This window comes from Xenopus laevis, chromosome 6S, assembly GCF_017654675.1.
Source record: "Xenopus laevis strain J_2021 chromosome 6S, Xenopus_laevis_v10.1, whole genome shotgun sequence".
In the NCBI taxonomy this organism is placed as follows: Eukaryota; Metazoa; Chordata; class Amphibia; order Anura; family Pipidae; genus Xenopus; species Xenopus laevis.
The window spans coordinates 133,533,594-133,548,726 of record NC_054382.1 but is presented as its reverse complement, the minus strand read 5'-3'; the positions used below and the strand labels follow the sequence as shown (position 1 = coordinate 133,548,726).

At 40.4% G+C, this 15,133-nt stretch overlaps 1 protein-coding gene across 3 annotated transcripts in view; it reads left to right on the top strand.

Moving 5' to 3' along the window:
- tsnare1.S (t-SNARE domain containing 1 S homeolog) overlaps window positions 1–15,133 on the top strand; it is a 173,145-nt gene that overhangs the window by 11,339 nt on the left and 146,673 nt on the right. Inside the window, exon 1 of one of the 3 annotated variants that reach the window (XM_041568038.1) lies at window positions 7,075–7,123. The exons of the other annotated variants lie outside the window; for them this stretch is intronic. The gene's annotated coding sequence lies outside the window, so the exon portion shown is untranslated. Of the gene's footprint in view, window positions 1–7,074; window positions 7,124–15,133 lie in introns of those variants that run through there. 3 annotated transcript variants of the gene reach the window in all.

The following is a 15,133-nucleotide window of genomic DNA, read 5'->3' as shown; positions in this document are numbered from 1 at the left end:
TCTGACTCCTTCCAGCTTTCAAAAGGGTGTCACTGACCCCATCTAAAAAAACAAATGCTCTGTAAGGCTACACATTTATTGTGATTGCTGCTTTTAATTACTCATCCTATTCAGGCCTCTCCTATTCATATTCCAGTCTCTTATTCAAATAAGTGTATGGTTGCTAGGGGAATTTGGACCCTAGCAACCAGATTGCTGAAATTGTAAACGGGAGAGCTGCTGAATAAAAAGCTAAATAACTCAAAACCCAAAAATAATAAATAATGAAAACCAATTGCAAATTGTCTCGGAATATCAATCTCTACATCATATTAAAAGTTAATTCGAAGGTGGGCAACCCCTTTAATATCTGTTGTCTTGCCAATCGGGGCCAAACAGAAAGGAGCCTGAACATTGGCCAGGGTTACTGTTGAATCATAGAAAAGGAAATCGTAATTGTTACGTGTAAGACCGCGTTTATAGTAGGATTCTGCAATCTTTATCTTGGTAGACCTGGCATGGCCACAACTCCATAGTGAAAGATTGAACAGCACCACCAACTCTTTAAAGGGATACTGTCATGGGAAAACATTTTTTTCCAAAATGAATCAGTTAATAGTGCTACTCCAGCAGAATTCTGCACTGAAATCCATTTCTCAAAAGAGTAAACAGATTTTTTTATATTCAATTTTGAAATCTGACATGGGGCTAGACATATTGTCAATTTCCCATCTGCCCCAAGTCATGTGACTTGTGCTCTGATAAACGTCAATCACTCTTTACTGCTGTACTGCAAGTTGGAGTGATATCACCCCCCTCCCTTTCCCTCCCCAGCAGCCAAACAACAGAACAATGGGAAGGTAACCAGATAACAGCTCCCTAACACAAGATAACAGCTGCCTGGTAGATCTAAGAACAACACTCAATAGTAAAATCCAGGTCCCACTGAGACACATTGTTACATTGAGAAGGAAAAACAGCAGCCTGCCAGAAAGCATTTCTCTCCTAAAGTGCAGGCACAAGTCACATGACATGGGGCAGCTGGGAAACTGACAAAATGTCTAGCCCCATGTCAGATTTCAAAAGTGACACCTGTATATATCCGTGTTGTCCAGGTCAAGGAAAGGTCTAGCGGTATCGACCCTACACTTGGGTGTTTGAAAATTGTTCAACAGCTGCAATGAAAACGTTTCAAGAAATATGCGAATTACAATTACTACTGATATTTTTGATATCGTATTCTAAAAAATACAGTAAAGGGAAGATTTATCAAAGAGTGAGATTAGAACTCGCCACAGGAAAACTCGCCAACGTTCTGTTCATTCCTGTGGCATTTTTAAAAGCAGATATATCAAATGGTGAACTCCGTTCATAAATATGAGTCTAAAAACACCATAGGAATGAATAGAAAGTGGGTGAGTTTTTCTGTGGTTCGTTCTAATCTCACACTTTGATAAATCTGACCCTAACTGAATAGCATGTTATTAAGACAAGTCTTGTATCATCTCAGAATCTTGTTTGTGCACCAGAATGGGGGACCTGATGTCCATCCCCATCCCCATGTCCTGGTTACACAATTAAATGGTGAAGAGAACGGGGGAATGTGGGGAGAGCAGTGACATGTAGGAAGTGCTGAATAGAAAGTGAAAGTAACTGCCTAAGGCATAGAGGAGGGGCAGACTATATTTGATTGACAGCTGAGATTTTTAAATGCATTTACAATAGCTGTGAATGCTTTAATAAAAAAAATTATTTGGATTTCATGTTTAATTTGAAAACGACTTTTATTATACACTTTTATGTCTGGGTGACAAGTCCACTTTAAAGTCATGTACAGCTGTAAAGAACTAAGCGTACCATTTTTATATCAGATGCGATTTTGCTTATTTATTATTACAAGGGATGCACCGAATCCACTATTTTGGATTCGGCCGAACCCCCGAATCCTTCGTGAAAGTTTCTTAATACCGAATCCGAACCCTAATTTCCATATGCAAATTAGGGTTGGGAAGGTGAAGTCATTTTTTTACTTCCTTGTTTCTGACAAAAAGTCACGCAATTTCCCTCCCCGTCCCTAATTTGCATATGCAAATTTGGATTTGGTTCGGCTGGGCAGAAGGATTTGGCCGAATCCGAATCCTGCTGAAAAAGGTCGAATCCCGAATTGAATCATGGATTTGGTGCATTCCTAATTATTACTACTTAATTATGATTCTGTTCTGTATTTAGGTAAATCTTTTGTGTCTGATCTACTATTTGGCCCGTTCCGAAAAAGTATTTGAGAATGTCTATATCCAGCATTCATAATATTACATATTTATTACATATATTACTGCTGTCGAGCCACTTTACTTTTCCTTTTATAGCGCAACTTTTTAAGGGGATAATATAATTCTAAGTAACTTTCCAATAAACATTAAAGCGGTTGTTCACCTTTGAGATAAATTTTAGTATGATGTACTACTGGTGTACTACTGGTGTACTACTGGTGTACTACTGGTGTACTACTGGTGTACTACTGGTGTACTAATGGTGTACTACTGGTGTACTAATGGTGTACTGCTGATTGATTTACTGCTGATGTACAACTGATGTACTACTGGTGTACTACTGGTGTACTGCTGATTGATTTACTGCTGATGTACTACTGATGTACTACTGATGTAGAGAGTGCTATTCTGTGGCAATTTGCAATTTGTTTTTTTTTTTATTGAGGGTTTTTGAGTTATTTAGCTTTTTATTCAGCAGCTCTCCTGTTCTCCATTTCAGCAGTCTGGTTACTAGGGTCCAAATTACCCTAGCAACCATGAACTGATTTGAATAAGAGTTTGGAATAGAAGAGGGTCTGAATAGAAAGATCAGTAATAAAAAGTATCAATAACAATATATTTGTAGCTTTAGATAGCATTTGTTTTTTTTGTTTTTAAAAGGAAGTCCCATTTGAAAGCTGCAAAGAGTCAGAAGAAAATGGCAAATAACAAAATAATCAAGACCAATTGAAAAGTTGCTTGGAATTGGCCGTTCTATAACATAATAAAAGTTACCTTAAAGGTGAACCACCCCTTTAAAATTATTGATGTTTTGTAGTTTGTACATTTGATTGCTATTTAAGTGTTTGATACAGTTCTCAGCAGATGGGCTTGTGTTAGTGCCTGTTATGATCTGATTCTGACGACTGGGTGGTATTGTCTTAATATCCAACAGAAGAACATGAGATCTTCTTCTATACAGGGGTTTGCTTTGCCTTTATTGGCATTTATCTTTAAATGGGGTTGTTCACCTTTAAATTAACTTAGTATGATGTAGAGAGTGATGTTCTGAGATAATTTGCAATTAGTTTCCATTTTTTTTATTTGTTTTTTGACTTATTCAGCTTTTTTTTCAGCAGCTCTCCAGTTTGCCGTTTCAGCAGTCTGGTTGCTAGGGCCCTTATTACCCTAGCAACCATGCACAGATTTAAATAAGAGACTGGAATATGAATAGGAGAGGCCTGAATAGAAAGATGAGTAATAAAAAGTAACAATAACAATACATCTGTAGCCTTACAGAGCATTTGTTTTTAGATGGGGTCAGTGACCCCCATTTGAATGCTGGAGTCAGAAGAAGGCAAATAATTGAAAAACTATTACAAATAAATAATGAAGACCAATTAAAAAGTTGGCCATTCTATAACATACTAAACGTTAACTTAAATGTGAAGGTGACTAAATCGCCTCTTCTGTGGGGCGACAATCTCGCCGAACTGCCTGCCGCCTGCTATGACAAAACGCCAGGGCCAATGAACTTGTGGTGCTTCGATTTCCGAAGTCGCCCGACGTTGCCTCACGAAGAAACTTCGGAAATCGAAACGCCGCGAGTGCATTGTCATTATAGCAGGGGGAAGGCAGTTCGGGGAGATTGTCGCCCCACAGAAGAGGCGATTTAGTCGCCAGTTGACTAAATCTCCCAGAATCTGCCCGTGTGCTTGAACCCGCAAAATCCTGCGGTACCCTGCGAGTTGCGTTTAGAAGTTCCAGGTGCGGGTATACCAGCTGGTCGGCGGTTCTGCTGACCAGCGGGTCTTCTCAATATCGATATTCACTCCTTTCTTCTGGTCACGTCTACTTTCGATGACGTCACTTCTGGTTTACAATGACAGCACTTCCTGTTTTACTCCTTTTTTTCCTGATCACGTCTACTTCTGATGTCACTTCCGGTTTACAATGACAGCACTTCCTGATTCTTGATGGTCGCGGGTCTGGGTTGTGGATAAGGTACTTGCGGGTAGGGTCGGGTAGCGGGTCCAAGCGGGTAAGAATGCGGGTTGCGGGTCCGGGTTGTGGATTGCGGGTACGGGTTGGGTCCCAAAAAATGGACCCGCGCAGGACTCTACACTACACTGTTTTAAAATGGTAAATGTTTAGTAAAAGATTTTTCAAAGCTCCAAATCCCTTCCCAAAGAATGTGCTTAATGCTTTCAGTTAATATTCCTAATACAATATTGTACTGACAATAGGGCAAATGATAATGGAGAAACACAGGGGTGACGGGTAGAAATTCATGTTTGATTTGATTGCCTTGGAATTCCGCATGATCCCAGACAAAACCTTAAAGCCTGTATATTGTAGCAGTAAGAGTGGAATTTCCAGGTCACTTCCAGACGGCTAAAGTGCCGCCACGCTGCTTTTCTTTATCCACTTTGTGATCACAATTTTACTGACCTTCATAAATGGGGAGGGAAAAAATGAATCTGAGAAAAACTTTGCTTTCTGAAAGGAAGTGCGAGTGGTTCTGTAAAGCTTTCAGCTCTGCGCCGGCACCTTCACCAATAGTCACACTGAAAAGTGTGCGGCTCGTTCCGCTTCACAGTTTGTTCACTACTTTATGACCTAGTTTTGCAGAGATAAGTGTGATGGCAAAATAGCAGAGAGATAAATGAAGGCCGAGGAGGTGAGATTTCTTATTCTGGCTGAGCAGTTTTCACTGGTCAGAGGATGAGAGATATATATATATATATATATATATATATATATATATATATATATATATATATATATATATATAATGTTTTTTACATTCACATGTTCTTTAAAGGCAGTTTTAAAAGGATACTGTCATGGGAAAAACAACGGCATCAGTTAATAGTGCTGCAGACTTCAAATCCAAATCAAAAGATTCTTTTATATTTAATTTTGAAATCTGACAATAGACATATTGTCAGTTTCCCAGGTGCCCCCGGTCATGTGACTTGTGCTCTGATAAACTTCAGTCACTCTTTACTGCTGTACTGCAAGTTGGAGTGATATCATAATTAATGTATCATTGGAAGTTGATTAGAATATTTTCTTTCATTAGCCAACCTGTTACATTGGGTTATATGTTAAATTTGAACAAAATTCTCTTCTGTAAATAAGCTGTTGTTTATTTTAACCTTTATTAAATACATGACTTGATCATGGTTTGGTTGTGGTTGGCAGACTGATTTCCCTTGTTGGTCAGGTAGATGTGGCTTTGATAGATCAATGAAGGGACCCTTCTGCTTTTGTTTTTATCTATATTAGCCATGGTGTTCAATTTATTTTGCCACCCATGTGAATGATCTTGTTGGACAATACCTAACCATTTCTGCTCACTGACTGAACAAATATTCAGATATTTGTTGGCTTGCGAATGGTTGTGTGCAGATTTGTTTTCCATCCTTAAAGGACAAGGACAGTCTAACTAAAGAAATAGGTAGAAATGTTGTACATGATGTTTTGTGCTTCTGTACCAGCCCAAGGCAACCACAGCCCTTTAGCAGTAAAGATCTGTGTCTCCAAAGATGCCCCAGTAGCTCCCCATCTTCTTTTCTGCTGATTCACTGATTCACATGCTCTGTGCTGCTGTCACTTACTGAGCTTAGGGAGCCACTCACAATATACAGTACACATAGAATAGAAATGTCACAATATAAGGCTGATTAGTAATTAATACACATAATTACTACATGGCAGCACAGAAACCAGTGCAATTAGCATCAGAATTGAATAATCAGCAAACCTGTAGCATCAGCTTATATTACAGCCAGGGAAGCTCATTTTCTGCTGGATAATTAGTGACGAGCCCTAAGCTTAGCTTCTCAACAGCCAATCAGAGCCCACTGAGCATGTGAGTGTCACAGACACTTTCCAAGATGGTGACCCCCTGTGACAAGTTTGAAGTCCTGGATCATTGCTGCTATTGACAACTTGTCAATAGCAGCAATGATCCAGGACTTCAAACTTGTCACAGGGGGTCACCATCTTGGAAAGTGTCTGTGACACTCACATGCTCAGGTTGCCACCTGGCCGGTAAAAAGGATGGTTGATCCCAATGTTATAAATAAGGAAAAAATAAAAATTTATAGGAAGGCCGGTATTTTTTTTTTCAGAAAAGGTGGCAACCATATTGACAAGCTGAAACTTTAGCCTCGTGCTATAAGTTCACTGTATAAAATATGTCATTTTAGCCATATTTACTTTTAGGGTTTAGTTCTCCTTTAATCTCCTACCCCATTCAGGGCAAAGCTCAGCATATGGGGAAGATTGGGTACGTTACTGAATGAGTGTATCTTTGTTTTAATTAGCTGCTGGGCTAAATCAAATCATGGGGATCTCTTTGTTCAGCCTCTGGCTAACATTAAAGGGGTGGTTCCCTTTTAAGTTCATTTTTAGTATGTTGTAGATTGGCTAATTCTAAACAACTTTTCATTATTTTTTTTATAGTTTTTAAATTATTTTTCTCCTTCTGCCTCTTTTAAGGTTTCAAATTAGGGTCACTGACGCTATCTTAAGACGCAAATGCTCTGCAAAACAACAAATTTGGTTATTGCTACTTTTTGTTACTCTGCTTTTTATTCAGGCCTCTCCTATTCATATTCCAGTTTCTTATTTAAATGAATGCATGGTTGCTAGGGGAATTGGACCAGATTGGTGAAATTGCAAACTGGAGAGCTGCTGAATAAAAAGCTAAATAACTCAAAAACCACAAATAATTAAAAACGAAAAACAATTGAAATTTGTCTCAAAATATCCCTCTCTAGTGATCCCCAACCAGTGGCTCAAGAGCAACATGTTACTCCCCAACCCCATGGATGTTGCCAAGTGGCCTCAAAGCAGGAGATTGTTTTTGAATTATTGACTTGGAGGTAAGATTTTGTTCCATAAAAATCATGGGGGGGAAATGTAATTTAAGCCAGAAAGAGAAAAACAATAAGCACCAATCAGAATAAAAATGCACATTTCGCAATGTAATATTGTGCCATAAACTGTTATTGCATTGCGAATTTTAATATTGCTTGAAGGTGTTGTAATCGTTTGGAGCAAACATAACAACTTTTTCAGCAAGAAGTTTTATTACATTTACTGCGCATTAGTGCAAACTATAAAATTCGCATATGGTCTTCCACTGACGTAAAAGGTTGCTAAACATTTTCCTGGTTCGCAAAAGCTATATTAAATTCGTGCAAAGCTAAATTTTTCGCACAAAGGCATACCTTTTTGCATTGTGAATCGTTTTTCTGGTTTTCCAATTTTTATTGCATTTCCCGCAAATGTTCTACCATGCTGTGCTTTCTGTAGGTTGAGAGTCTATATAGGGGCTACCAAATGGCCAACCACATTGCTCCTTTTAATTCTGAATGTTACTCCCTGGTTCAGAAGATTGGGGATCCCTGCTGTACATCATACTAAAAGTTACTCCTTTAAATCATGCTGAGGGTCTATGGGGAGACCTGGGATATCTCCTTGATGTTTATTTAGTAGTGTCGCTTCTCCATCAGGCATGAAAAACATGCAACGAATATGGAAGCAGAGCTGACCGGCACTCAAAACAAATCCACAGGACCAAAGAAATTCAGTTAAAATTATTTTATTTGTAGAAAAGTTATAAGTATATTAGCATCTCCATCTACCCTACGCGTTTCGCACCCCTCGGGGCACTTAGTCATGGGCTCTGATGTCAGCCACAGGATGTGAGCATATATACATAAAGCAACCAATCAGGAAAATGGGGGGGGGGGAAACAGAACAAATGTTTAAAATCATTTATCTTTATATAAAAAGCTATAAAAAGAGAAAATATGGTGGGGAAAAAAGAAAAAGATAAATATAAAGTTTAAAATGACAGTATATTGACATACATAATAGTATCATAGAATGCACAGAACAGAGGAATAGATATGAAATATATCTGTACATATAGATATTTCTGTTCAATCAACGTTACATCATGTTATCAGGTTTGTTGAAGACATCATAGATAATTCCTCAAGAATAACAGCATGTTACATCTGGTATTCTAGTTTTGAGGTAGAAAATCCAGTATACCGTATATACTCGAGGATAAGCCGAGATTTTTAGCATCCAAAATGTGCTGAAAAAGTCTACCTCGGCTTATACTCGGGTCAGTGGGCAGTAGCTGAGATTGCAGTCACTTTTAATCATTCCTATACCAACAGTTCGCTTGGGGAGACACTGCAATATCACACAGCGCCCTCTGTTGGTTATATGAAAGAATAACAGTGCGCCCTCTGTTGGTTATATGAAAGAATAACAGTGACTGCAATATCACACAGCGCCCTCTGTTGGTTATATGAAAGAATAACAGTGACTGCAATATCACACAGCGCCCTCTGTTGGTTATATGAAAGAATAACAGTGACTGCAATATCACACAGCACCCTCTGTTGGTTATATGAAAGAATAACAGTGACTGCAATATCACACAGCGCCATCTGTTGGTTATATGAAAGAATAACAGTGCGCCCTCTGTTGGTTATATGAAAGAATAACAGTGACTGCAAGATCACACAGCGCCCTCTGTTGGTTATATTAAAGAATAACAGTCACTGCAATATCACACAGCGCCCTCTGTTATATGAAAGAATAACAGTGATGGCAATATCACACAGCGCCCTCTGTTGGTTATATGAAAGAATAACAGTGACTGCAATATCACACAGCACCCTCTGTTGGTTATATGAAAGAATAACAGTCACTGCAATATCACACAGCGCCCTCTGTTACATGAAAGAATAACAGTGATGGCAATATCACACAGCGCCCTCTGTTGGTTATATGAAAGATTAACAGTGACTGCAATATCACACAGCGCCATCTGTTGGTTATATGAAAGATTAACAGTAATGTCAATATCACACAGCACCCTCTGCACATGGTAGTGGGACAGTGGGACAATGCACACAGTAATCCGTTTGGCAATTCTCTGTCACCATCAACTTTGCAAAGAAGTCCAGTTGATCGCTTGGGGGGTCGCTTTGGTGGAATGTGCGCTGCTGGGAGACAGGGCTGTAGTTGTGTCTAGGCTTATACTCAAGTCAATAAGTTTTCCCAGTTTTCGTAGGTAAAACGAGGTACCTGGGCTTATACCCGGGTCGGCTTATACTCGAGTATATACAGTACTTCCCTTCAAGACAGAATTTTGGGTAGATCCCCTCCCCGACTATTAAGATGTACCTTTTCTATACCTTGAATACTTAAAAAAAATCAATCTCTGGAATTACATCAGAGAAAATGTTTAGACACATTAGTTACTTTTTTGGTTTAATTATCAGACATGCTAATATACTTTTAACTTTTCTACAAATAAAATCATTTTTTAACTGAATTTCTTTGGTCCTGTGGATCCGTTTTGAGTGCCGGTCAGCTCTGCTTCCATATTCGTTGCTGTACCGCTCCCTAAAGCTGGGGGTCTGGGGTTGGTGCTCCCGGACCATTTTCACTGTTCGGTGAGTCACTTTATATCTCATTCTGGAGCACCTTGTTCTCTTCCAATTGTTTAAATGAAAAACATGCACGTTGACCTCAATGCGTTTGGCTATTTCTTTTGCCTTTTCACAAATTTTTGGCGACTTTGAAACAGATCAGATTCGCCTTTTAGTAGTGGATGGCAGGCGATTAGCGTTTTTTCTGCCAGCTTATTTATGCTGTCAGAAAATATGCCACATTTTAAATTAGCCTTCCTGCGTTTTAGACAGGACCATTAACTCGTTCCTAATTGCCTTCTCTTCCCACAATGATTTTAAGTAAGTGTAATGTGAAAGCGTTCTTCAGATATGCAGTGTTGCTTTATTTCAACAATTACACTTATACAAGTAGGTTTTAAAAGAATTGTTCAGTGTAAAAATAAAAACTGGGTAAACAAATAAGCTGTGCAAAATAAAAAAATGTATCTAATATAGTTAGTTAGGCAAAAATGTAATGTATAAAGGCTGGAGTGAGTGGATGTGTAACATAATAGCCAGAACACTACTTCCTGCTTTTCAGCTCTCTTGCTTTCCACTGATTGGTTACCAGGCAGTAACCAATCAGTGACTTGAGGGGGATCAAATGGGTTATAACTGTTGCTTTTGAATCTGAGCTGAATGCTGAGGATCAATTACAAACTCACTGAACAGTTATGTCCCATGTGGCCCCCCTTATAGTCACTGACTAACTCAGAGTTAGAGAGCTGAAAAGCAGGAAGTAGTGTTCTGGCTATTATGTTACACCTCCACTCACTCCAGCCTTTATACATTACATTTTTGCCTAACTAACTATAGTAGATACATTTTTTTATTTTGTACAGCCTATTTATTTACCCAGTTTTTATTTTTACACTGAACTGTTCCTTTAATAACCAGGCCTGAACTGAGTGTAAGCTCCATAGAACAGGGGGGCTGTACTTGCTGGCTGTAACTTACACTGGATGTATAGTGCCAGATGCTGGGGAGAATGTTATTTACATCTCTGGATTGAAATAACTGGAGACAGATTGCTGACTGAAATCTACATATAAACTTGTCTTACAGCGGGGAGCAACATTCCTCATATACATCTTCCCTCTGTGCCCTCATACATGAACTGGAATATTCTTTTTATGATAAAGCACAGGCATTCTTATTCTGCTACTAGTCAACAGCAATATTCTTATATCTACTGTATTATTACTATTCTCTCTCCTGACAGTAGCCAGGCTTTCTTGCCTCATGTCTCCATGTTGGTCTGTAATAAAAAGTATTCTTATAGGACAACTAAGCCCTAAAAATGGCCTATTTTATACAGTGAACTTATTGCACGAGGCTAAAGTTTGAGCTTGTCAATAGCAGCAATGATCCAGGACTTCAAACTTGTCACAGGGGGTCACCATCTTGGAAAGTGTCTGTGACACTCACATGCTCAGTGGGCTCTGATTGGCTGTTGAGAAGCTAAGCTTAGGGCTCGTCACTAATTATCCAGCAGAAAATGAGCTTCCCTGGCTGTAATATAAGCTGATGCTACAGGTTTGCGGATTATTCAATTCTGATGCTAATTGCACTGGTTTCTGTGCTGCCATGTAGTAATTATGTGTATTAATTACTAACCAGCCTTATATTGTGACATTTCTATTCTATGTGTACTGTATATTGTGAGTGGGTCCCTAAGCTCAGTAAGTGACAGCAGCACAGAGCATGTGAATCAGTGAATCAGCAGAAAAGAAGATGGGGAGCTACTGGGGCATCTTTGGAGACAGATCTTTACTGCTAAAGGGCTGTGGTTGCCTTGGGCTGGTACAGAAGCACAAAACATCATGTACAACATTTCTGGCTACTTCTTTAGTTTAACTTTCCTTGTCCTTTAAAGCCTTTAAAGCTACAAAGGAAAGGTCTGTAAAGAGGAAGTTTGCCTTTAAATTAATTGTAAAGTATGCTATAGATGGAGGCTGCACACTGCATTAAATCAGTTGTTCAACCTCGAAGTTAACTTTTTGTAAATTATAGAATGGCCAGTTCTAAGCAACTTTTCAATTGACATTCGTTTATTTTTTTTATAGGTTTTTAAATATTTGCTTTTTCTGACTCTTCCCAACTTTCAAATGGGGGTCACTGACCCCTTCTAAAAAAAAACAATGCTCTGTAAGGTTACAAATGAATTAATATTGCTATTATTTATCTAGTACATGTATGGGATCCATTATCCAGAAAGCTCAGATTTACTCCATTATAATGAAATAATCCAACTTTTTAAAAATTTCCTTTTTCTGTGTAATAATAAAACAGTCGCTTGTACTTGATCCAAATTAAGATATAATTAATCCTTATTGGAGGCAAAACCAGCCCATAGGTTTTATTTAATGTTTTCTAATAGACTTAAGGTATGAAGACTCAAATTACAGAAAGATCCATTATCCAGAAAGTCTCAGTTCCTGAACATTCTGGAGAATAGGTCCCATAATTGTACCTTATTTCCTTATATATTTTTCGAGTGCATCCCATAGCAGAACATTGCATTACTCTAGCTGCCCAATGAAACGATTTGATTGGCTTATAACACATGTATCAATATCATACTGATTATTATTTGTAAGCGACCGTCCCTTTTACTTATGTTATTAACGGTCACCCCCACTTTCAGATTCCTTCTGCCTTCAACAAAGTGAACTTGCAGTAGGCAATGCAGTTGAAATGAATCACAGACACTTTATTATATTTTTGTTATGTTCAAATGATGTTGCCATGACAATGAGATGATTCACGTAATTACATTCGCAGTCTGCTGTTTATCTTGAAATCAAAAAAGCAAAAATCTGAATTATCTTTTAAGTATTTCCCATAAAGACGCTGTTGTCCCACTCATATTATATTTGCGCGTTTTCATTTACGCTGGTGAGAGCTTTACAGTTTACAATTAGTTTTCAGGGTAATATTGCACTTTATTGGGATATAGACATTTTGTTGCTGCTTTTGTGTGTTATGTAAGTTATTATAGGCCATTCCTACCCAAGCTTGTTATTCACCAGTATGATACAGCTTGGTTACAATGTTAACCCACCCATCCGTAACTATAGTTATTAGTCTCGTTATCCCATATGGGATCATTAAAGGGCTGTTTAATGGGGTTTTTTGGTATGTTACCACCGTTAATATAGAATTGGTCTTAAAAGTCCTTGTGGTTTATAGTGGCTGTGGTTTAAAGTGGCTGTGGTTTAAAGTGGCTGTGGTTTAAAGTGGCTGTGGTTTAAAGTGGCTGTGGTTTAAAGTGGCTGTGGTTTAAAGTGGCTGTGGTTTAAAGTGGCTGTGGTTTAAAGTGGCTGTGGTTTAAAGTGGCTGTGGTTTAAACAGGGCTTGATCAACACAGGCCTTCCACCATGTAGGTCAGAAATATTGGGGCCCTCGGCACCCTAGAAGTTGGAAAGCACTGCTTTAGCGTACTAGCCCAACCCAGTATATAAATAAAGCATTGAATAGAGAGATGTTTTCAGCAATATATACAGCAATCTTTAATTTGTAACGGGCAGTAAAGGTGGCCATACACGGGCCGATTAAAAGCTGCCGACAGACCGTGTCGGCAGCTTATTGGCCCGTGTATGGGGCCCCCCGACAGGCTTCCCCGATCGAGATGTGGCCGAAAGTCCATACACGGACCAATAAGCTGCCGACACGGTCTGTCGGCAGCTTTCGGCCAGATTCTTGATCGGATTGGACGAAAAATCCCGTCGGATCGCGGCCGCATCTATTTGTTGGTGGTCCCGTGATCCGACCGCCCATTACTATTTGTTAGGATCCGATTGTTGGGCCCTAGGGCCCAACAATGCTTTTACATTACCTTTTACATTACCTTTCTTACTGTCGCGATCGCCGCCCGGAGCAGATCCAGGAGCTCCGGGCGGCGCGTCCTCTCCTGCCGGCGTCGCTCCCAAAATGGTGGCGCCCATGGCCGCCACGTGGGTAAGCGGCGCCGGCGCGATGACGTCAGTGCGCCGACGTCGGCGCAAGGGCGTCAATGGCGCCAAATTCAAAATAAAAAGACGATCTAGACGCCAGAATGGCGCCCAAGTATAGGAAACCTTTCCCAAAGTATTTCCTGGGTTCCCTGTGTGCTCATATTGCTAATCCTGTTCCTGTTTATTATCCTTGACCCTTGCCTGGACTTTGGACTTTGCTGATATCTACCTGCCTGAGAACTCTTGCCTGGATCCTGACTATTCTTCGATTAACCCTTTGGACACCGCGACCTTGTTCCCTCAAGAGGGCTTCCTCCTTGATCCTGACTACCTCCCTGGAGGGAGCTCCCGGCTCCCTGACATTATACTTGGGCCATGGATCCTATTGAGGAAGCTACGCCTGATGTCGGACGAGCGCTCCGCGGACTGGCATCCCGCATGGAGGAATATGAAGCCCAGCAGTACCACATAGCACAGGCACTCGATACCCTTCTCTCCCGTGTGCCTCCAGCGCCTCCTGCTTCCCAAGCGGCTGCAAATCCTCCCATGGCGGACGTCTCATCTAACACAGGTTTCTCGTCTGGTGAGCCTCGTATTCCGCCTCCTCCTCGCTTCAGTGGGGACCCACAGGCCTGCAGAGGTTTCGCTACTCAGTGCCAGATCCAGTTCGAGTTTCAACCCTCGCACTTCCCCAATGAACGTTCCAAGGTGGGGTATGTGATGTCTCGTTTGGTGGGCAAACCGCTTGAGTGGGCAACATCTCTTTGGGAGAAGAATTCTCCACTGACTTTTGATGCCAAGGCTTTTCTTCAAGCATTTCGTACTGTGTTTGATGCCCCGGGTCGGGTCACTAATGCTCCTTCTCGTCTCCTGCAACTCCGACAGGGAAACCGCAGCGTCAGTGACTATGCTATTGACTTTAGAACTTTGATGGCTGAAACTTCCTGGAATGACGATGCCTATAAGGCCGTATTCTATCAAGGTCTGTCTATTCGCATTAAAGATGATCTTGTCTCCAGGGAGTTCCCTGATCTGCTGGAAGATCTGATTGCACTATCCATTAAGGTGGACACTCGTCTCAGAGAGCATCAAGTAGAGAGGGAGCGTTGTAAACGATTTCAACCCTTGTTGGCACCCCGCTTCCAGAGACCTCTCTTGCAAACTCCAGCTGCTCAAGCTTCTCCTTCTCCTCCGGAGGAACCGATGCAGGTTGGAAGGGCTCGTCTCTCCGAACAAGAAAGACTCCGTAGACGAATGGCTGGCTTATGTCTGTATTGTGGCGGACAGTCTCATTTTGCGAATTCTTGTCCGGTGAAGCCCACGAGTTCTGTTCCCCGAGGTATATCTAGGGTAACTCATGTAGGGGGCACTACTCCAAAGAGAACACTCACAGGTTTCTCCTACCTTTACAGATTCGCCTAGCCACTAAGACTATTGTTGGCTCTGCTTTCATTGA